The sequence below is a fragment of the Macrotis lagotis genome, chromosome 5 (genome assembly GCF_037893015.1).
Source record: "Macrotis lagotis isolate mMagLag1 chromosome 5, bilby.v1.9.chrom.fasta, whole genome shotgun sequence".
Classification (NCBI taxonomy): Eukaryota; Metazoa; Chordata; class Mammalia; order Peramelemorphia; family Peramelidae; genus Macrotis; species Macrotis lagotis.
The window spans coordinates 61,704,103-61,728,246 of NC_133662.1; positions in this window are offsets into that span (position 1 = coordinate 61,704,103).

Genomic DNA, 24,144 nt, shown 5'->3' on the forward strand with positions numbered 1-24,144 from the left:
TACCTCATTGTTGTTTTAATTTGAATTTCTCTAATCAATAATGATTTGGAGCATTTTTCACGTGATCATAGATAGCTTTAATTTCTTCATTTGAAAACTGTCTATTCATATCCTTTGATCATTTATCAATTGGGGAATAACTTGTAACCCTTATAAATTTTAATGCAATTCTCTATATATTTTAGAAATGATACCTTTATCAGAATTCCCAGTTGTGAAGCTTGTTCCCCTGCTTTCTGCTTTCCTTCTAATTTTGGCAGCATTGATTTTATTGGTGCAAACCCTTTTTTATTTAATATAATCAAAATCACTAATTTTTCAGTTTATAATGTACTCTTGTTTGGTCATAAATTTATCCCATTTCAATAGATCTGATAGAGTATTTCTTGGTCTATTAATTTATCTGTGGTGTCAACTTTTATGTCTAAATCCTGTACCCATTTTCACTTTATTTTGGTAGAGGATGTAAGATGTGGATCTATGCCTAAATTTTGCTATACTATTTTCCAGCTTTCCCAACAATTTTTGTCAAATAGTGAGTTCTTATCCCAGAAGCTGATGTCTACATATTTGTCAAAGAAGTAGATTACTGTAATCATTTACTATGCTTTATTTTGAACCTATGCTAATCCACTGATTCATTACCCTATTATTTAACCAGTACCTAGCAGTTTTGATGACTGCTGCTTTAAGGAATAATTTTAGGTCTGGTTGAACTAGGCTACCTTACATTTTTTCTCATCAGTTCTCTTGCTCTTCTTGCCATTTTGCTGCTCCAGATGTATTTTGGTACTATTTTTTCTAGCTGGTAAAGCACTTATTTAGCAATTTGATTGGTATGGCACTGAATAAGTAATTTAATTAGGGTAGAATTGTGATTCTTATTATAATAACTCTAATAGGCAATTGACAATTTTATATTCATTTAAATCTGACTTTATTTGGCTGAGAAATGCTTTATAATTGTGTTCATACAATTTCTACATTTGTCTTGGGAGGTAGATTCCCAAGTATTTAATGTTCTCTATAGTTACTTTAAATGGAATTACTCTTTGTATCTCTTACCCTTGGATTTTGTTGTTTATATATAGAAGTGCTGCTGATTTGTGTGCATTCACTTTATATATCCTGCTACTTTGCTGAATTTGTTGTTTCAAAGAGTTATTTGGATGATTTTCTTGGGTTATCTAAGTATACCATTATCATCTGCAAAGAGTGAAAACTTTGCTCACTCATTGTCAATTCTGATTCCTTAAATTTCTTTTTCTTTTTTATTGCTAAAGTTCATCTGTCCATTTCACCTAGGTATGGTTATGGGTAGAGACTTCCCTAACTCACCATTGGGTTTAAGACTTGTTGGTTACTCTCAACATGGTTTATTTAGTTCATCTGCCAAGACAGTTTACCAGGGTGGGGCCATGAACATGCTATAGTTTCTTGGAGCCACAAAAAGCTAAGCACCAAGTACACACTAAAGATTGATGAGCCCCACTTTAAAAAGTTTAACAAGCTCTCCCTGAAAACTACAAACTCCCAACAGATAAGTATGAAGGAAAAGGGATGAAAGTAAGGGGAGTGATGATAAAAGTCAGAGCAGAGAGAAGGTAGTGGTCAGAGCAAAGCATGCTTTATTTTTTTTTTAGGTTTTTTTGCAAGGCAAATGGGGTTAATTGGCTTGCCCAAGGCCACACAGCTAGGTAATTGTTAAGTGTCTGAGACCAAATTTGAACCCAGGTACTCCTGACTTCAGGGCCGGTGCTTTTATCCACTACGCCACCTAGCCGCCCCACAAAACATACTTTAAAGGAGGAGTAAGCTAAAAAAGAGAGATAAGGAAAAAACCAAATGAAAATATGATAGAGGAAAAAGCACAGTTAGTAGTCATAACTGTATGTGAATTAAATAACCTCACTTAACACAGAAGCAGATAGCAGAATAGATTAGAAACCAGAATCTAGCAATATATTGTCTACATGAAACACACTTGGGGCAGCTAGGTAGCACAGTGGATAGAGCACCAGCCCTGGAGTCAGGAGTACCTGGGTTCAAATCCGGCCTCGGACACTTAATAATTCCCTAGATGTGTGGTCTTGGGCAAGCCACTTAATCCCATTGCCTTGAAAAAAATAAAAATAAACACACTTAAAATAGAGAGATACACAAAGAATTAAAATAGAAGCTAAAACAGAATCTATAATGCTTCAGTTGAAGAAAAATTCAGTGGAAATAATCATCTCAGACAAAAGAAAAGCAAAATTATGCTTAATTAAAAGAAATAAATTAGGAAACCACATCTTGTTAAAAAGTCCCATAGACAAGAAAGTGATAATAATACCGACCATATACTCACCAAATAGTATAAACTTGCAAATTCTTAAAGGAAAATTACATGAAATTATAAAAAGAAATAGGCAGTAAAACTATACTAGTGAGGGGTTTCTACTTTTCCTTCTCAGTGCTAGATAAATTTAACCATAAAATAAATAAGAAAGAAATAAGGTAATGAATAGAATCTTAGAAAATTCAGATATGCTAGACCTCTGAAGAAAATTGAATGGACATAGAAGGAAGCATGCCTTTCTCCAGTTGTACATGGAACCTATGCAAAATTGATCATATATTAGGTCAAGGCTGTCTGAAATATGATCAATGGGTTGTATGTGGTCTGCAGTATACAAATTTTATGTGACACCTGTGGGTTTTAAGTTTCAAGAGCAAAAAAATAAAATAATAATTTGCACAGAGTGCATATTATATTATTTTAATTCCATCACTAATAAATAATCTCATTGGCATTAATCTTCTTTAATGTTTTTAAGCAGTATTATAGGTAGAATATATGGTTTGGAATTTTCAATCAATATGTAGGGTAAGTTCCATCAGTATGATTTAAACTAGTCAGTGTGCACTTACCTTTACAAAGTTGTGTTGTCCCTTTGTTGTGTTGTATTTACTTTCACATTTTTTGGCTTTGCCTGTTGCATTGATGACATGAGTTCCCCAACTCCACTTGCTACACAAATTAGCTGTACTATACTTTTTGTTCTGGATGTGGCCCTCAAATAGACATTTTATTTTAATGTGACCCTAAAAATGGACACCCCAGTTTAGGGTTTAAAATTCTCCCAAACAAATGCAGAAATTTAGAAATATTATATGCACCCTTTTCAGACCATAGTGTAATAAAAATTATATTCAATAAAAATCCGTGGAGGCATATAATAAAGTTAATTGGAAACCAAACATACTACTCAATAGAATGAGTGAGTCAAAGAATAAATCATAGAAACAATCGATACTTTTATTAGAGAGTGACAATGAAACTACACTCCAAAATTTATGGGACACAGCTAAAGAAGTACTTGGATGAAAATCTATACATCTATACAAATACATGAATAAAAGAAAAAAGGAGCAGATCAGTGAGTTGGTTATGCAGCTAAACAATTACAAAAATAGAAAATTTAAATTCTTAGTTAAACACCAAAATGGAAATCCTGAAAATTAAAGGAGAGACTAATAAAATTAAAAGTTAAAAAACCCACTGAAGCAATAAATAAAATTATGAACCTGGTTTTGTGGTAAAATCAGCAAAAAAGATGAACCACTGGTTAATTTGATTTTAAAAAGAAGAAAATCAAATTATTTATCACAAAAATGAAGGGTTGAACTCCAATGAAGATGAAATTGAAGCAATTATTAGGTGTTATTTTCTCAACCATATATTATCAAAATTAACAATCTAAGATAAATAGATTGTTAGCAGAAGAGAAAATAAAATACTGAATGTCAAATCATCAATATTCCAAAGAAAAAAATTCCAGGACTATATGGATTTATGAGTGAATTCTACCAAACAATTAAGGAACACTTAATCCTACTACTATATAAACTATTTCAAAAATAGGGAAAAGAGTCCTACTACATTCCTTTTATGATGTAAATATGCTTTTGATACTTAAACTGGAGAAAATAAAAACAGAGAAGGAAAACTGTAGATCAATTTCCTTAATGAATATCAATGTGTAAATTTAAAAAAAATTAGTAGTAAGGAGATTACAACAATAATTCACAAGGATAACATACTATCCCCAGAAAAGATTTTTACCAGAAATTCAGGAATGGTTGAATAATAGGAAAACTATATGTATAATTGACCATATCAGAAACAAAAGCAAGAAAAATCATATGATTATTTCCAAATTTACAGAAAAAGCCTTTGACAAAATGCAGCAGTCATTCCTATTTAAAATAGTGAAAATCACAGAAATCAGTGGATTCTCCCTTAAAACAATTAATTAGTATTTATCTAAAACCAAGAGGAAACATATATAAAGATGATAAACTTGAAAACTTTCCAATAAGATCAGAAATGTAGCATTGATGTCCATTATCATCATAATTATTCAGTTTGGTACACAAATGCTACTTATAGCAATAAGGCAAAAAAAAAGAAATTGAAGAAGTAAAAATAAGCAGTAAAGGAACAAAACTATCACTATTTTTAGGTAATATGATGGTTTTCTTTCAGCAATTTTGTGAAGTAAGTTTTAAAAAAAATAGTTGAAACAATAAACAACTTCAGAAAAATATCATTATCTGAAATAAACCCAGATTTCTCAGATTAAGTGATGTGACTGTGTGTGTGTGTGTGTGTGTGTGTGTGAAAATTGGAACATTAATGTCTTATTGGTAGAGTTGTGAACTACTCCAATTATTCTAAAGAACAATTTGGAACTATCTTCAAATGGTTACAAAACTGTACATGCCAAATTACTAGCAATGATGTCATTAGGACTGTATTCCAAAGAAATCAAAGAAAAGGAAAAAAAGAACCTATTTGTACAAAGATATTTAGAGGAGCTTATTTTGTGATAGGAAATATTTGGAAATTGAAGGGATTTCCATCCATTGGGAAATGACTGAACAGCTATTATTTTTGTGGTAATAATTTAAAATAGTATAAAAATTATAATCAAAATGATTTCAGAAAAACCTGCCAAGCCTTATATAAGCTCATGCAAAGTGAGGTGAGTAGAACCAGAAAATCATTGTACACAGTATCAACAATAAGGTAAGCCTGATCAATTGTGAAAAATTTGACTATTTTTGATTCAAACAAATCTGAAGCAATGCAGTAAGAACTGGTGAAATCTGAATGCAGATTGAAGCATTCTTTTCTCTAATTTCCTTTTCGATCTGTATTTTTGTGCAACATGACTAATAGGGAAATATTTTTTCATGGCTACACATGCAAAATATATATTAAATTGCTTGTGAATTTTAAAAGTATTGATATGTGATTGGGAAATAATATAATAAATAAAAATACTTTAAAAAGAGAATAGGGGAGCAATATTTTTATTCGAAAAATCTTTAAGTCTTTTTATAGAATAAGATTTTAAAAAGGTGGATCTCATATTTTGGTTATGATCCCCTAGAAATGAAAGTCTTCCTTTAGTCTAAGTGGGAAATGACTGTAGTTTCATCTTAATTTCAACTCACATGTTTAGAGATAAAAATAAACACAAAAGTGGCCTATTCTGATGCTCTCATTTTACAGAGACAGTAGAGTGAAGTCAATTATCAAAAGTGGCAGTCAAGGGACTTCTGGCCAAGATGGTGGAGAGAAGACAGGCACTGTGTTAAGAACTCCTGTTTCCCCTCAAAATAACATGAAATCCAATCAACAAAACCCAGAAAGAAAAGCTAGGAGAAGACCACTTACCAACACCCTATCTCAGGGGACCTTGGGTGAACCAGGCGATGAAAGCATAGGATTAGTGTGGGGAAAGCAGCTGAGGGAAGCCAGAGGGCCAGCCTCAACTGTAGAGACTTTGGTGAGTGGTGGTGTGAGATCCAACTTTAGCTGTGGAGTTTTTGACTTGGAGGAGAGGAGTTAGGGGAGGGTGAGTTCCAGCACAGAGAGTTTCAGAGGAAACCTTGAGAATAACAAGCTGGGCAAGGGGCCTGAGTTCCATACTTTCAGCAGAGCCCTTTGCCCAGAACAAACCATAAACAACCCCAACTCCCTCAGGGCAACAGAGTTCATTCAACAGAAAGAAATTAACTTCCTCCCCCAGGGCTCAGAACATTGTCCAAGGTCAACTCAGACTCTGCTGTTGAGGGCCCCAAACACTCCAGAGAAAGAAAACAGTGGTCCTTAACAGCAGGCCCTTGGAATTACTAAGGCAAGTGAACAAAGCCTCTAGGATCTTCTAAAGCAAACCTCTGAGAGCCAGCTGTCCCATCCACCCAACACAAGACCCTAGAAATATGAAGAAAGGCCATTGAAAAGGGGCCAATGGAGAAATACTTATTAAAAACAAAAGATTCCAACCCAGAGAGAACTAGCGCTTCTGCAGAGAATATGAATTGATCTCCAGCCCAGAAAGACTTCCTTGAAGAAATCAGAAAATAGCTTAAAAATCAATTGGAAAAAATGTGGGAAAAAACTCAAGAAAAAATTATCACCTTGCAACAAGAAAACAGATCCTTGGAAAATACAATTGGACAAATACAAAATGACAAATAAAAATTCTCAATTGCATATATGCAAAAAGGACAAGATTCTCTCAAAACTACACTTGGCAAACGGAAAACTCCATCAAAGATAGAATTGACCAACTGGAAAAGGAGTTCAAAAGGTAAATGAAGAGATTTATTCTGTAAAAAATAAGTGGAATCAATGGAAACTGATGACTTCATGAGACAACAAGATTCTGTTAAACAAAACCAAAAGATCGAAAAAAAGAAAATGTAAAATATCTCATCAGCAAAACTACTGACCTCTAGAACAGATCAAAAAGGGACAGTCTGAGAATTATAGGCTTTGCTGAAAACATTGAAGAGAAAAAGAATCTGGGCTTAATATTACAGGGATTAATGAAGGAAAATTGCCCTGATATCATGGAACCAGATGGCAAACTCATTATTGAAAGAATACATTGGTCCCCTCCAGAAAGAGATCCTAAAATGAAAACACCAAGGAATGTATGGCCAAATTCCAGAACTGTCAAATAAAAGAGAAAATTCTGTAAGCAACCAGAAAGAAACAGTTTAGATACCAAGGAGCCACAATAAGGATTATGCAGAAACTGGCAGCATCAAAATTAAGGGATCAAAGAACCTGGAATGAGATCCAAAGACCAAGGGAGTTTGGAATGCAGTCAAGAATCTACTATGAGGCAAAGCTGAGCCTTCTTTTCCAGGGGAAAAGATGGACATTTAATGAAATGGGAGACTTTCAATATTTCTTGATGAAAAGACTAGAGCTAAATAGAAAATTTGTACATCCAACAGGAGACTCACAAGACACATGAAAAGATAAAAAAAGGCAAAGAAAAAAACTGTTATCCAATAAGATGAAACTGGTTATATACCCACTTGGAAGAAAGAGTCTCATAACTCTTGAGAATTATAACTCTGTTAGAGAGAATATACTTACCCAGAAGTGATGGACACTCAACTTTTCTGTGACTTATATAGAATTATTTAAAAACAATAAATGCTTAAAAGGGGGGGATAGTAAGGAGATAGGAGGATGGAAGAGACTGAATGGGGTAAATCTCATTACATCAAGAGGTACAAAAGATCCAGTGTAATAGAGGGGAAGAAGGGAGGGGGTGAGTACCTTCTGAATCATCATCTCATCAGACTTGGCTTAAAGGTAACTTAGACACACCCAGTTAAGTTAGGAAACTTATCTTACCTTTCAATTATTAAAAGGGGGAAAGGGGAGAGAGGGATGGGGAGGGGGAGAAAAAGGGGAACTAACAGATAGAAGGGAAGAAGGGGAAAGGAGGTTGATATAGGAGGGCAAACACACACTGGAGGTGGTGGTATTCAGAAACAAAACACTGAGGAATATGGATAAAGGGGAAAAGGGGGAAATACAAACAGAAGGAAAATAGCAAATAGGACAATAAATACTTAGTAATTGAAACTTTCAATATGAATGGGATGAACTCTCCCTTAAAATGTAAGTGAATAGCAGCATGGATTAAAAACCAGAATCCTACAATAGGATGCCTACAAGAAACTCATTTGAAGCAGGGAGATACATATAGAGTAAAGGTAAAAGGTTGGAGCAAAATATATTTTGCTTCAGATGAAGTGAAAAAAGAAGAGGTAGAAATCCTTATCTCAGACAAAGCAGTTGCAAAAATAGATAGTGTTAAAAGAGATAAGGAAGGAAACTACATCTTCCTAAAAGGTACCATAGACAATAAAGTAATTTCAATACTAAATATATATGGATCAAATGGTATAGCATCCAAATTCTTAGAGGAGAAGTTGAAAGAGCTACAGGAAGACATAGACAGCAAAACTCTATTAGTGGGAGACCTTAAAATCCTGCTCTCAGATTTAGATAAATCTAAACATAAAATAAACAAGAAGGAAGTTAAGGAGGCAAATTTAATTGTTAGAAAACCTAGATATGACAGATCTATGGAGGAAATTGAATGGGGATAGAAAGGCATATGCTTTTTTTCTGCATTACATGGCACTTAAACAAAAAGTGACCATGTACTAGGGCATTAAAAACCTAATGATCAACTGCAGAAAGGCAGATCTTTCTCATATTATAATGTAATATAGATCATATGCAATATTGAACCAGGGAGATATATACTCAGAATTAGTTGGAAACTAAATAACCTAACTTAAAAGAAGGAGTGGATCAAGCAACAAATTATAAAAAGAATTATTTCATCTAAGAAAATGACAATAATGAAACAATACAGCAAAACCTATGCGATGCACTCAGTGCAGCTGTCAGGGGATATATTATGTCTTTAAATGCTTACATGAATAAATTAGAGAAAGAAGACATCAATGAACTAAATATGAAACTGTAAAAATTAGAAAAAGAAAAAATTAAAAATTCCCAATTAAATATCAAATTAGAAATTTTAAAAATTAAGGGAAATTTGAAAAATTGAAAGCAAGAAAACTATTGAACTAATAAATAAGAGATGATTTTATGAAAAAACAATAAAATAAATAATAAAATTGATAAATCTCTGGTCAATTTGATTTATAAAAAAGAAAAAGAAAATCAAATTGCTAGTATCATAAATAAAAAAGGCTAACTCTTCATCAAAGAGGAAGTAATTAAAATAATAATATGGAATTATTTTGCCCAATTCAATGCCAATGAATTTGACAATAAAATTGAAATGGATCAATATTTAGAAAAATATAAGTTGCCCAGATTAAATTAAGAGGAAATGGAAAACCTACATAATATCTCAGAAAAAGAAATTCAACAAGCCATTATCGAACTCCCTAAGAAAAAAATCTACAGGGCCAGAGATTCACAAGTGAATTCTATCAAACACTTAGGGAACAATTGGTTCCAATTCTAAATAAACTCTTTGGAAAAATAGGTGAAGATGGAACTCTGCCTAACTCTTTCTATGACACCAATATGGTGCTAATACCCAAACCAGGAAGAATTAAAACAGAGAAAGAAAATTATAGACCTATCTCCCTGATGAATATAGATGCAAAAATATTAAATAAAATCTTAGCAAAATGATTACAAGTTATCACTAGCATAATACATTATGCTCAAGTAGGATTTATCCTAGGAATGCAGGGTTGGTTTAATGTTAGGAAAACTGTTAGCATAATCAATTATATCAATAACAAACCTATTAGAAATCGTATGATCATATCAGTAGATGCTGAAAAAGCTTTTGACAAAATGCAGCACCCATTCTTACTAAAAGCTCTGAAGAGTGTAGGAATAAATGGATTGTTCCTCAAAATAATAAGCAGTATCTATCTGAAACCATCAGCAAGCGTTACATGCAAAGGGAATAGGCTAGAGGCATTCCCAGTAAGATCAGGGGTGGAACAAGTATGCCCATTATCACCACCACTATTCAATATTATATTAGTAATATTAGCTTCAGCAATAACAGTAGAATAAGAAATTGAAGGAATTAGAATTGGGAAGAAAGAGACAAAACTCTCACACTTTGCAGATGACATGATAGTATACCTAGAGAATCCCCAAAAGTCATCTAAAAATACTAGAAATAATTAGCAATTTTAGTAAAGTAACAGGATATAAAATAAACCCTCATAAATCCTCAACATTTTTATAGAGGAGTAGCAAGATACAGCAGAAAGAGCTAGAAAGAGAAATCCCAGTCAAAGTAACCTCAGACAAGATAAAATACCTGGGAGTCTATTTGCCAAAACAGACTCAAAAACTTTTTGAAAACAATTACAAAACACTTCTCACACAAATAAAATCAGATTTAAATAACTGGGTAAACATCAACTGTTCATGAATAAGTTGAGCTAATATAATAAAAATGAAAATTCTACCAAAATTAAACTACCTGTTTAGTGCCCTACCAATCAAAATTAAAAAAGAAATACTTTAATGAGTTAGAAAAAGTTGTAAGTAAATTTATATGGATAAATTAAAAGTCAAGAATTTCTAGGATTTCAATGAAAAAAAAGTACAAAAGAAGGTGGCTTAGCTTTACCAGACCTAAAATGATTTTATTAGCATCAGTCAACCAAACTATCTGGTATTGGCTATGAAATAGAATGCTGGATCTGTGGAATAGACTAGGTGCAATAGCAGGAAATGATTATAGTAATCTGCTGTTTGATAAACCCAAAGAGTACAGCTATTGGTATAAAAACTCCCTATTCAATAAAACTGTTGGGAAAATTGGAAGTTAGTATGGAAGAAACTTAAATTAGACCAACACCTTTACCAAGATAATATCCAAATGGATACAGGATTTAGATACAAAAAAATATTATGAGCAAACTAGAAGTTCAAGGAGTAGCTTACCTGTCAGATCTATGGAAAGGGAATCAGTTTATGACAAAGAAGAGATGGAGAAAGTCACTAAAAACAAACTAGATGATTTTGATTACATTAAATTAAAAGGCTTTTGAACAGACAAAACTATTGCACCCAAGATCAAAAGAAATGTAGTACATTGGGAAACAATCTTTACAGCTAGTATTTCTGACAAAGACTCATTTCTAAAATATACAGACAATGGAGTCAAATTTAAAAAAAAAAGCAAGCCATTCCCCAATTGACATATGGTCAAATGATATGGATGCAAAGGCAATTTACAGATGAGGAAATCAAAGTGATCCACAGTCATATGGAAAATTGCTCTCAGTCATTACTTATTAGAGAAATGCAAATTAAATCTCTGAGCTACCACCTCACACCTCTCAGACTGGCCAATATGACCAGAAAGGACAATGATTAATGTTGGAAGGGGTGTGGGAAATCTGGAACACTAATACATTCTTGGTGGAACTGTGAACTCATCCAACCTTTCTGGAGAGCAATTTGGAATTATACCCAAAGGCCAACAAATATGTGCATGCCCTTTCATCCAGCACTACCATTACTGGGTCTATACCCTGAAGAGATTATGAAAAAGCATAAAAACATCACTTGTTCATAAATCATAGCAGTCCTGTTCGTGATGGCAAAGAGTTGAAAATTAAGTGAATGTACTTCAGTTGGCAAATGGCTTAAGAAACTGTGGTATATGTACGTCATGTCATGCTTCTATTAGAAACCAGGAGAGATGGGAATTCAGGGAAGCCTGGAAGCATTTGCATGAACTGATGCTGAGCAAGATAGGCAGAACCAGAAAATCATTGTGCACCCTAATAGCAACACGATGGTCACGATCAACCTTGATGGACTTGCTCATTCCATCAGTACAACAACCAACTACAATTTTGGGCTATCTACAATGGAGAATACAATCTGTATCCAGAGAAAGAATTGTGGACTTTGAACAATGATCAAAGACTATTACCTTAAATTCAGGGAAAAAAATGTTATCTTGTTATGTAATTTTTCTCTCTCTTATATTTTATTTTTCTTCCTTAGTGATATGATTTCTTTCTCCTCACAATCAACTGAGATAAATGTATACCATAGAAACAATGTAAAGACTAACACAATGCCTTCTGTGTGGGGGTGAGGGAAAGGAAGCAAGAATGGAGAAAAAATTGTGAAACTCAAAATAAATAAAATATTTCTTTAAAAAAGTGGTAGTTAGAATTTGAATCCAAATCCTCCAACATATAGGATTCATTACTTTGCTCCATCATACTCCCTAATATGCTATCCTATTTCCTTAACCAAATCTTCCAAATCCTCAACCTAAATAGAGAATGCATGTATTTAAGTTCATCTAAGGACCATTCTTCCACCAGTCCTTGTTTATTATGATTGTAGCTACACATGTGCAGAAACAAAAGAATGATTAGTTCCTAGATTGCCTAAAGAAACTCTTTCCAGCAAGGACACAGTAAATCTGTTCTTGCTTGTAAACTTTGAATAAAAGGCACATTGATTTGGGAAATTTTTTCCCTTTACATCATTCATATACCACTTGGTCTTTTTTAGTGGTATAGTCTTAGTACTTAAGTCTATGATTCAGGGGTTCCCTGAATTTGATCCAGCAATTCTATATGTTGTACTATATGACACTTGGCACATCTTGGGTGATTTTAGAAATGGGAAAAATTAGAATATCCAATCAAGGAAAGGAGTTAGTGCTCACTTAATATTATGAGATAATCAGGAATGGAAATACATTAAAATATATTCTTAATAGGATAGAAACAGTAGTATCATAAAGGACATTAGTTTCTCAGTGGGCATATAAAAATCCAATAAAAACAGATCACAGATAATATTTCCATTCCTATTTTTCTAATTTTTTATTCAATTCAATTCAGTCTAACAAGTGTTGATCACTTATTGTGTGCCAGACACTCTACTTGGCACCATAAATCAAGTGATAACAAGAAATAGAAAAAAGTCAAGAAATAAATAATGAAACTGCCCTCAAAAGGCTGAAATTACAATGGGAAAGGTACATATGGAGGAGTTTCATAGAAAAAATAGAAAAAATAAATATAAGTAAATAAAATTTTAAAATACATTGAAATGATGGGGTGGGGGAGAGCTACTAATAATTGGGAAAATCAGTGAGGACTCTATTGTAAATTTAAATTTGGAGGAAAAGTTATGTGAAACTATGTAGTATATGTGGTAAATGAGGTCAATAAAGGTAAATCAATTCATTAGCCCTAGAAAAAGCATTTATAAAGCACCTACTATATTCTGGTCACCATGCTTGGCACTCAGATTACAAATGCAAAATGAAGAAACAATCACTATAGTCAAGGAACTCAAAAATACATATATCTGAAGTGCAGATAAAACAAAACTAAATTTAGAATGAAAGGTCTTGGGCTATAATTCTATTACCACTTACCCTTTGAGTGACCTTATTAGAGTGGTTGAATGTCTCTTTGAGCATCTTCATTTGTAAATTTTGTAAATTGCAAAGTTTTAACTAAATGATATTTAAGTTTCTTTTCAGCTCTAAATTATTGAATCTATTATTCCTTCTATGTAGGTTTTATTTTAATTTTTTATACAAGAGATGAAAGTTATTTTAGAAATATATTAAACATTGGAAGATTTTCATAGTAAAAGATCCTTGTTGAACAATGTGTAACAAAGTGAATTACGACAATCATTATTTAGATTATGGTATGTAATATTGCCTTTATCTCAGCTAAGTTAACAACCAAAGTGAAGTAAAAATGTCTTGACAAAATTATAATTATTAACCTCTTCCTCTTTACCCTGTCAATCCTGCCTTAATTTTATAATAAGCATTTTATAATCGGAAGAACTTTCATTAGGTTATAGAATTTTTAAAGGTAGGAAAAGATTTATATGACATCTAAGTCCAAATCCCCCAGTTTATATATGGTTTGCATAGAATTATTTCTTGAGACTAATTCACCCAAAGACACACAGTTTTATTAACCCAAACTTAGTTTGATTCCAAACTAAGTGTGCTTTCTGATTTATTTCCTCTGAACTGGAAATATATGAAGTTCAGGAATTAAATATAATTCTAAATTTTCACCCACTTCAAAATCCTAAAGGGAACTAAATTTTCTATATGAATCCATTCTTTGTGATATGATCTAGCATCTGATTCTGGCATACCTTGAGTTCAGATATTCCCAGATTATAAATTAAAACAAGGTTTTGAAACAATATAAAATACAACAGAGGCAACTTTGTTATTCTACAGAATTTTTGTTGTTGTTGTTGCTAGTGAGGATGAAGTGTTCATTTGCAACTATGAAACAATGACTTAAATCTAAAACTACAATCTGAAGGACCAATCACATAGCCTCCTTAGGCTATTCAGTTTGATAAATTTGGCCTTCACCATTTTCAGTAATGACATTAGTCCAATGCCACCTGTTATTTCTGGATAAGTCTATTATAAATTTTAGGGAGGCAACCTAGAGGCAAGTTTTGGCCAATTTACAAGAGAAGTACTGGATGAGTTTGAGAATGTGAGTGGAAGGGATGAATGGATAGAGTAAGAATAAATCATTAAGCATTAAATAATGCTTAACCTTTTGGGGAAGAGAAGGCAAGATTGAGGATGGTTTACAAAACTAACTATGGAAGGCAAATGCAAAATAATAAAAGATTACTATTTTAAGAACTTGTTATCTAATGAAAATAACCTTTGACAAATATGTGTAATTTACTGAAAAACCTGACAAAAGAGATGCAATGGTTATTGCCATCTGTTTGCACCTAATCTATTTGCATGCTTCTGTTCACAGTGTGGCTTGGTCCATTAAGAGGAAGAGTACAGACCTCACTTGGGGCTTACTCTCATTCTGTAAGAGACCATGAGTCATGTTTAGTTAGTTTGCCGACAGTGAATTTGAGCAATAAAGCATTCCTATCTACGTGCTACATGTCGCAGAGGATTCTTGTGCAATACTGAAGAGTAATAACTGGAGCCATGCTGGCTAAGACTAGGGCCTGATGAAAACCTTTACTCAGTTCTCACAATAAAGGTGAAGAATTTGAATCCCTGCATCTGGCTGATCAACATTACTGGTCCTGAAAGAATTATAAGGCTAAGTATAGCCAGAACACAAGGACACCAAGGTGTAGCAGCCCATTAGAAGGTCCAAATTTCCATTGGGTCTTTAGCTTTCAATTTCAAGCACTTAATGTGGATTACCTGACAACCTTATGCTCATAGCACTTTTCTCATTCTTTCTCCTATTAGAGTTTACCACTCTTCAATTATGCACACTCCCTTGGCACTCCCAATATCAAACATTTTAGATGTATTACATAGTAGGGGTTTTTCTTAGTTCAAATTCTGTCTCAGACACTTACAAACTGTTACCCTGGGCAAATCACTTAATCTTATTTCCTCAGTTATCTCAGCTGTAAAATTAGCAAATCACTCCAATATGTTTGTCAAAAGAAATCCAAAGTCACAAAAGTCTGACATGACAAAAATTGACATGGTAAGGATGCTAGAAGTATATATCTTGCAAACATTTACATGCATTCTTGTGATTTTTCCAACCTTTGCTGACAATTATTTAATTTCTGTTTTTGTATGATCAAAGAAATTACAGGTTTAGTCTTGAATTAGTCCCTACATATCTCCAGAACCTAGCCTGTTACCTGAAGCATAGTAAGAGATTAATAAGATCTTAGGACAATAGATTTAAACATTTAAGGATTTCCCAATGTAATTTAGTAGAAGTTTTTTAAATTTTATTGGAAGAGAAATTTATTTGAAAGTATTCCTAGGGGTGGCTAGGTGGTGCAGTGGATAGAGCACCAGCCTTGGAGTCAGGAGTACCTGGGTTCAAATCCGACCCCAGACACTTAATAATTACCTAGCTGTGTGGCCTTGGGCAAGCCACTTAACCCCATTTCCTTGAAAAATCTAAAAAAAAAAGGATTCCTCCCAAATTACATTAAACAGAACATAAATGTGATGGTTGCTTTCTATCAACATATTTACTTCACATAAGAATAGAGAAAAAATATGTTTCAATTAATGTATACTTTTACTTTGAGATAAAAAATAAATGCATGTTATCTTCTGGCAATCTTCTGTTATCTTACATTATAGAGTTGAACTTGAGTTCAAAGGGCTACCAGCACAGTTGCAGTTCTGATACATACTTAATGGAAAAGACTTCCATGATAACCTTGGTGATAATGAAGTATTTGCTATGTGATACCCAGATTCAGTTATTCATTTGATATTGTTTTTCTTTTCCAAAGTAATATTTACTTGTTTGGTGGGTAATAAGACAAAATTGAAGATATCTATTATCTTTTACTTCTGTTTTATAACACAACTCTGTTTTGATCCAATGGTTCCTTGATGACATTTAAGGTGCCATTTCTTTCTGATATATCATCGTTATAAGTATTTTTCAATTTACTTAAGTCCATCTGAAATCTTTCTACTGGTTTTTGGATTTTATTTCTTTAAAAATTTTGATGATCTAAGATTTCTAAACATACACCATCATTAAGAGAACACAGGAGTTAAGACTGTTTTGAGTTTCTGTGTGAGAGGTAGAGTGGAGATAGGGAAGTAGGGAGCAGTTTTAATAATTTCTCAAAAGAATTATAAAATTATTTTTTACAATGATTCTTCCTTGACAGATTATTATACTGTCCAGAATGATGTTTACTAACCTCTTCTAAAGTCCCCTACAACAAATTTATCAAACATACTACCTTTTAGCCATATATACCTCTTAACACTTTGGAGTACTTCTAGAACCAGATTAAAATATTAATTGGAAATATTTAACAATTCCATGAACTGATGTTGAGCGAGATGAGCAGAACAAGAAGAACACTGTACACCCTAACAGCAACATGGGAGTGATGATCAACCTTAACGGACTTGCTCATTTCAAAAAGGCTACAATCAGGTACAATTTGGGGGTATCTGTGATGGAAAATGCCATCTGTATACTGAGAAAGAATTGTGGAAATTGAACAAAGACCAAAGACTATTACCTTTAATTTTTAAAAGTGTTATCTTATTCTGTAATTTTGCTATATCTATACTTTATGTTTCTTTCTTAAGGATATGATTTCTCTCTCATTATAGTCAACTTAGATCAATGCATACCATGGAAACAATTTAAGACTGTCTTCTGTGGGGGGTGGGGGAGGGAAGCAAGATGGGGAAATGATAAAATTCAAAATAAAGTCTTTCTAAAAAAAGAAATATTTAGCAAAATTAATAAAAACAATACAATATAGCTAACATATTAATATTTGGCATTCCAAATCACTATAAGGGTAGCTATGTGGTGCAGTGGATAAAGTACCAGGTCTAGGGGCAAAAAACTCATTTTCCTCAGTTCAAAACCAGCCATAGACTTTGTTTTTTTGGTTTTTGCAAGGCAATGCAGTTAAATGACTGGCTTAAGGTCACACAGTTAGGTAATTATTAAGTGTCTGAGGCTTATTGGAACTCAGATCCTCCTGACTCTAGGGCCAGTGCTCCATCCACTGCGCCACATAGCTGCCCCCTATAGACAATTACTAGCTGTGTGACTTAATCCTGTTTACCTCAGTTTCCTCATAGATAAGATGAACTGTAGAAAGAAATGACAAACCACTCCAATATCTGCCCAGAAAATCAAATGGAGTCACAAAGATTGAACAACAACAAATCACTATGTTGCAGTAGGGATGCTTTTGTATAGTATAGTGGTTCTTATTTGACACCATTATCCTACAATACATCATCCCCTTCCTTTTCAGCAGCTCTTTATGGAGGAAATATTAACTCCTTTTTATGAGCTCCCTCTTCTCCCTTGAAAACCTATCTACACATTCTGCTATTTTCTGTTTCTTTGCATTTGGACCTGACAAAAATATAGTTCTCCTTTCTCACAAGAATAACCCATCTACTTTTGCCATCCATCTCATTCCCATTTCTCTCTTTTCTGTGGGAGTTTATCCCTTCAATGATCAACTTTCTTTTGATGCTGTAATCTCCCTAGATATTGGCCCTATGATCCATTGGCACACCTTAAAAATTTTGCACTTGCTCCTGACATGTCCTCAAGCATTTGTCCTGTTTTTCCTCTTTTCATAGCAAAAAATACTAGGAAAAAAAGACACTTCTACTTCTTTACCTCTCATTCCTTTATCCTTGTAACTTAGATTCCAACTCTAGCACTTGACTGACACTATTCTTCAGACTTATTGGTGATTGGAGGGCAGCTAGGTGGCTCAGTGGATAAAGCACCGGTCCTGGAGTCAGGAGTACCTAGGTTCAAATCTGGTCTTGCACACTTAATAATTACCTAGCTGTGTGTCCTTGGGCAAGCCACTTAACCCCATTGCCTTACAAAAACCTAAAAAAAAATAATTATTGGTGATCATCATTTTCAGTGATCTTTCATAGGCTTCATTGTTCTTGTCCTCAGTGACATTCTTTACATTATTGAATCCCTCCCTGTCCCCATCTCCTCTTCGGTATGCTTTTCATTTTCTGGCTCCTGGTGCTTCTTGCATAGTTGATCATTCCTTAATTTCTTTCACAACTTTCCCATCTCCAAACATTGGTTCCCCTATCTATCCTATGCTCTTTTCTCTTTTTATATTATCTTAGAAATTTCTTCAGTTCTCTTGATTCCTATTATTATCTCTTTGAAGTCGATTCCTACATTCAGATATCTCTCTTGAGCTCCATTCCTTTATCACCAATTATCTATTGAAATTTTACACCCAGAGAAGAAGCCCATCAAATTCATTATATCCAAAATGTAACTTATTTTTTTAAAATGTATTTATCTTCCAAATGTCTCTATTTCATCTAGGGATACCATCAGTTTTCTAGTAAGCCAAAATCACAAACTGCATCATCTTTCTTCTCTGTCAGATCTTGTATTCATTCAGTTGCCATATCATGCCAATTCTTTCTCCTAAACATCATTCTCATTTCCTTCACCCACATATCCATTCTCCTAGTTCAGGCCATCACCATCTTCATTTTAATAGCCTCTTGGTTGGCATCTTCAACATCTCATTTTTTTCAGTCTACCTCTCTTATAATTTCAAAAGAAATGCCCCAAAGTAAAAATCTCAATCTTTCATTACTCTGCTCAAAAATCTTCAGTGGCTTTCCTCTCAGATAAAATATAAACATTATTTTGACCCTTAAAGCCCTTGATGATTTGATTGTACCCTACCTTTCTAAATTTATTTAATATTATTCTTATTTTCATACAATGTTCATTTCTGGGTTATATCAAGATTAAGCATAACCTCTTCTACATCCATAACTTTGTAATCTGTTTAACATGCCTGGAATACACATCCTTCTTCCTTTCCCTTCTTGACTCTTCAGTTTTCTCTGAGTCTTAGAGCTTGAGTGTCATCTTTCATAATATCCTTCCCTACCCTTCACCTCCCTGTAATACGTTGTGATGTCTTTTACAACAAGTAAATATTTGATTATTTAATGCTAAAACAACCGATTGAATGAGATTACTTTTAAATTTTTTTGTAGTTTATAATTTGTAATAGTTAAATGAATTTGTAATAATTACCTAATGAAGTTGCTTAATAAATATTTGTTGAATTAAACAAGATATTGTGTGTCTTTATTTTGTTATTGCAAATTATCAAAAATATCCAATTTTCTGATTTTGCTGATTATGGTAGTTTAAAAGGCTTTTCCATGAACTCTTGATTTACAAAATGGCTAAAGGAAGTATCACTGCAAATATTGTTGACCTCATAATGCAACTGAATTATGATTCAGGGAATGATTTCAGCTCCATGATATATAGTAAGCACAAAATATATTTGCTCTTCCTGAAGCAAAATTTGTGAAACAAGGTACTATTATTGTCCATAAAGGTCCCTTTCAGTCACATCTATGCTTGGATGTTTGTTTTGAAAAATATCACATAAAATGCTGAAAGTAATTTGAACCTTAGCATGTGTTATTAGGATTCCTAAACTAAATGATGAAGAGTGTTATATTCAACAACCAAACCTGCAGCTGACCCATAATTAGCTCTAGGACAATGCTCAAACTTTATCATAGGAAAAGAGTGCTTCTCTGGATGTGTTATTACCAAGCATGGAATGTTAAATGTGATTCCAATTTATTAGCAGCATAAAAATCATGAAATGGAGTAATGTGAAAACATAGATTTGACCCATACCATTAAGGGTCTTAGAAACACCATGTCAGGGAGATTCAATTTTTCCCTAGGAACACTAGGGATTCATTGAACATCTTCAAGGATATCTTGCCAATTGTATAAACTATAATTTAGAAGAAGTAAAATTGGAGGCAGAAAGTGAAATTGGGGGGAAATTATAATAACCTAGCTGAGAAAAAATGATATCTTGAATTAAGGTGATTATTGTGTTAGCAAAGTATAGACAGATTCATGACTCATTATTGGAGGTATTATAAATGTGGCAGAATTTGGAAAGTGATTGAATATGGCGAAGGATAGGAGAAATTCAACCCTGGGAGGAAGGTGATTCTCTGAAAGTAAAAAATACAGGAAGAAGCGAAGGTTTAGGAAGGAAAATAAGGACCTATTATAGTTGATACCCCAAAAAGAACAAAATGTAGAGATAGGCAGCTGTCATTTGGTGATAAAATGATGAATATGAAGAAAGAGTGGTCAGATACTTTTGCTACTCCCTATGTTTCTCACATGTCTCCACCCTCATCAGTACCAGCCACTTGAAGTTTGTCATCACCTCTAACCTGGATTGAGCAGGTGTATTCTCTGTACAGAAAATATAGGCAGTGTGTGTGTATATCTATCTGTGTGCATACTATTATGAATTTATAAAACCAGAACAGTTGAGTCAATTCCATTTAAGTCCCTCAAACTATGATCCTCTAACTTACTATGTTTCATGAAACATTCAACACATGACCTTAGCATGTTCATTGACTACAGAATAGACAAGGATACTCATGACTTTTTTATTATTGGTCTGTTAGCAAGACAAATGATAAATAATAAAAATGAAATATCTACTATTTGATTGTGCTCCAACAACCTCCTCCAGACTCTAGCAGTATCTAGGAGTTCTAGGAAAGCATTAGCTACTGTCCAGTCTTCCTTTGAGCAGGTAAAAAGTGTGTAGATACTATAACACAGTTAAAAATGAATTTTCAACATGTATAGAGTAGGCACAGGCAACAAGTGAGAACTCAGAAAACTGCAGGATCGTTGAACCTTTTTCTAGCAGAGAAATAAGATTTCAAGGTCCAAAGTGCTTGGAGGGATGACAGACACTTCTGCAGCCATTGCTTTCTTTGATCTCTGTTGGAGTGTCAGTGTATGGGACCTAATTCTCTTTTTGATACAGTTTTGCATCTCATAGAGCAGATGAAAGGATTCACTAGTTCACTTTTGCAGGAAGAAGCTTGTCCCTGCCTCATTCCTGCTGCCTTCAAACTTTTATTATATTTTGCCTTCCATAATAGATGCATCTGACTAGTTCCCATTGCTACTTCCATTTTTCTTTCCAGGCGAAAACCCTAACACTCCATATAGGTTAAAAAGAATTGCATATGAATTTTTTGAAATTATTTTTTTCTAGACATCTCAGGTGTTATCACCTCCAAGAAATCATGCTGTATTCCTCCATATAAAACTATTTTCCCTTTATCAAATTACTGCAATTATGTCTTGATTTCCTTTTGTTCTATCATATCTTGTCCTATGATCTTCTAAATTTTTTTCCATTTTATGACCACTAGTAAATTTTGTGTGCCTTGAGGGCAAAGATTGCACTGATTTTCATCTTGTTATCCCAGATCCTCACATAGGATATAATATATATTTAATATATTATCAATGACTTTAATTGAACACATCCAATTTTATTAATTCTGTTAGTTAGTATTTAATCTCATATAATAGATTATTTGAGTCTGAATAACATCTAACATTCCATGCTTGGAAATAATATATCCAGAAAAGCACTCCTTTCTAATGATAAAGTTTGAGCATTTTCCTAGTGCTAGTTATTGGTCAGTTGCAGTTATGGCTCAAATAAAGGAGAAAATACTTCAAGCAGCCAAAATTAAGTAATTTAAATTGAAAGGAAGTATTACTAGAATTACACAGGACCTATCAACTTCAACATTAAAGGATCAGAGGGTCTGGGAAATGATATTTCAGAGGGCAAAGAACCTTAAATTACAACCAAGAATTTGCTACTGTACATATTCTGTCAGGGGAAATGATGGAATAGAGGATTTCCAAGATTTTCTGGTAAAAAGATCAGAACTGAACAGAAAATTTGATTTTCAAATAATAGACTCAAGAGATGCACAAAAAGGTAAATGGAAGGGAGGAAAAAAATACAAATGCTAGTAAAGCACATTAATTGTATTTACTCCGACAAACACTTGTAACTTTTGAGAATTGTTTTTCTATTTGGACAGTTAAAGGATTGAATATAGTGGAAGGGATTGTACATTGAGAAGTGAATATGGTTGGTTCTTCTTCCTTATCAAATGAGACAAATATGACATTACTATTTTGAGACATATTACACAGTGTCACTGTGGCTGATCAGACCAATATGAATTCAGAATGCTCTACCACAGGTTGGGCAAATATAGTCTAGGTGAACACCTGGGGAATTTACTGTAAACTTATCTATCTCATGTTTCCTTTGAGCTGCTTTAATTCTGCCTTGTTCATAGAGCTCAGCACTTTCTCTTCTGAGGGCACCCTTTGCTGAGCTGTCCTGTGCCTGTGTCTTCCAAACTTTGTAATCATCTCAAAAACTCTTGAGAGAGACCTTCAGAGTGTCCCTGTACTTACTTGGAGGTTCTTTACATAATTAAATCAGAAGTGAACTTACTTTCCTCAGTTTAAAACGATTGGGAAGTAACCTTGCCTTAATCAATACTTTAGTTAGCAAGTACCATGATTGGGGTGCTGAAGGGAAAGAGGGAGAGAGTGTACTTGATACTTTGATTAGGGAGGATTTTTTTATGCATTTTATTTATTTATTCATTCATTTATTCATTCATTTATTTACATATGAATAAAACAGTCTCGTTGTAAGAGTCAACATAATATCCCCTTCCCCCACAAAAATAGAAAAACTTCATGAAAAATAAAGTGACAGAAAAAGAATAAAAATTTTGCTTCAGTCTGTGTTCAGATTGCATCAACTCTGTCTCTGGGATGGATTGCATTCTTTATCATAAGTCCATCAGAGAAGTTGATACCATATTTTTTTCCATAGTTGCTATTGCTAATTGCATTTCCTTCAATCCATTCCTTCCCATTCCCATTTATTCTATTCTCTCTCTCTCTCCCCTTTCACTTTGTCCCTCATCAAAAATATGTTGTGGGGCAGCCAAGTGGCTCAGAGCCCAAAGTACTGGCCTGGGGCCAGGAGGATCCAAACTGAAATCCCACCCCAGACACCCAACAACCACCATTCTGTGTGATTCTGGGAAGGTCACCCAACCCTATCACCTTGCAAAAAAACAAAAAAAATGTGTTTTGTATCTGACTACTCTCTCCCACAATCTTCCCTCTCCTCTATCATCTATTATTTTCCCCTCCCTTCCTTGTCACCTTTCTTCCATTCCTTCTAGTGTAGGGATAGATTTCCTTTTTCCCCAGGGTACAGTAGATTTCCATATGCTATTAAATGTGTATGCTGTATGCTGTTTCCACTCCATTGAAAAATCTTTTTCTTGAATCTTTTACATGAATTATATTGACCCATTTTACCGCTCCTTTCCTTTTCTCCCAGTATTTTACTTTATTGCCCATTGATTCCTTCTTTATAATATATTATAACCTCATGTTCATCTCCCTCCTGTGTTTTGCTCCTTTTAACTGTTCTATTAATTGAGATAGTACATTTGAGTTGTTGAAAGTATCATCTTCCCATGCAGGAATACAAGCAATTCAACATCAGTAAATCCCTCATAGTTTGCCCTTCCTATCCGCCCTCTCTATTCTTCACCTGACTCCTGTACTTGGAGCTCAAATTTTCTGTTCAGTTCTGGTTGTTTGAATGTCTATCTTTTCCCCTGGAAGGGGATATTCAGTTTTGCTAGGTAGTTGATTCTTGGTTGTAATCCAAGCTCCTTTGCCTTTTGGAATATTATATTCTAAGCCCTATGAGCCCATATGTAGTTGCTGCTAAATCTTGTGTGATCCTCACTGTAGAGCCATAATAGTTGAATTGGGAGTTATGGAATTTGG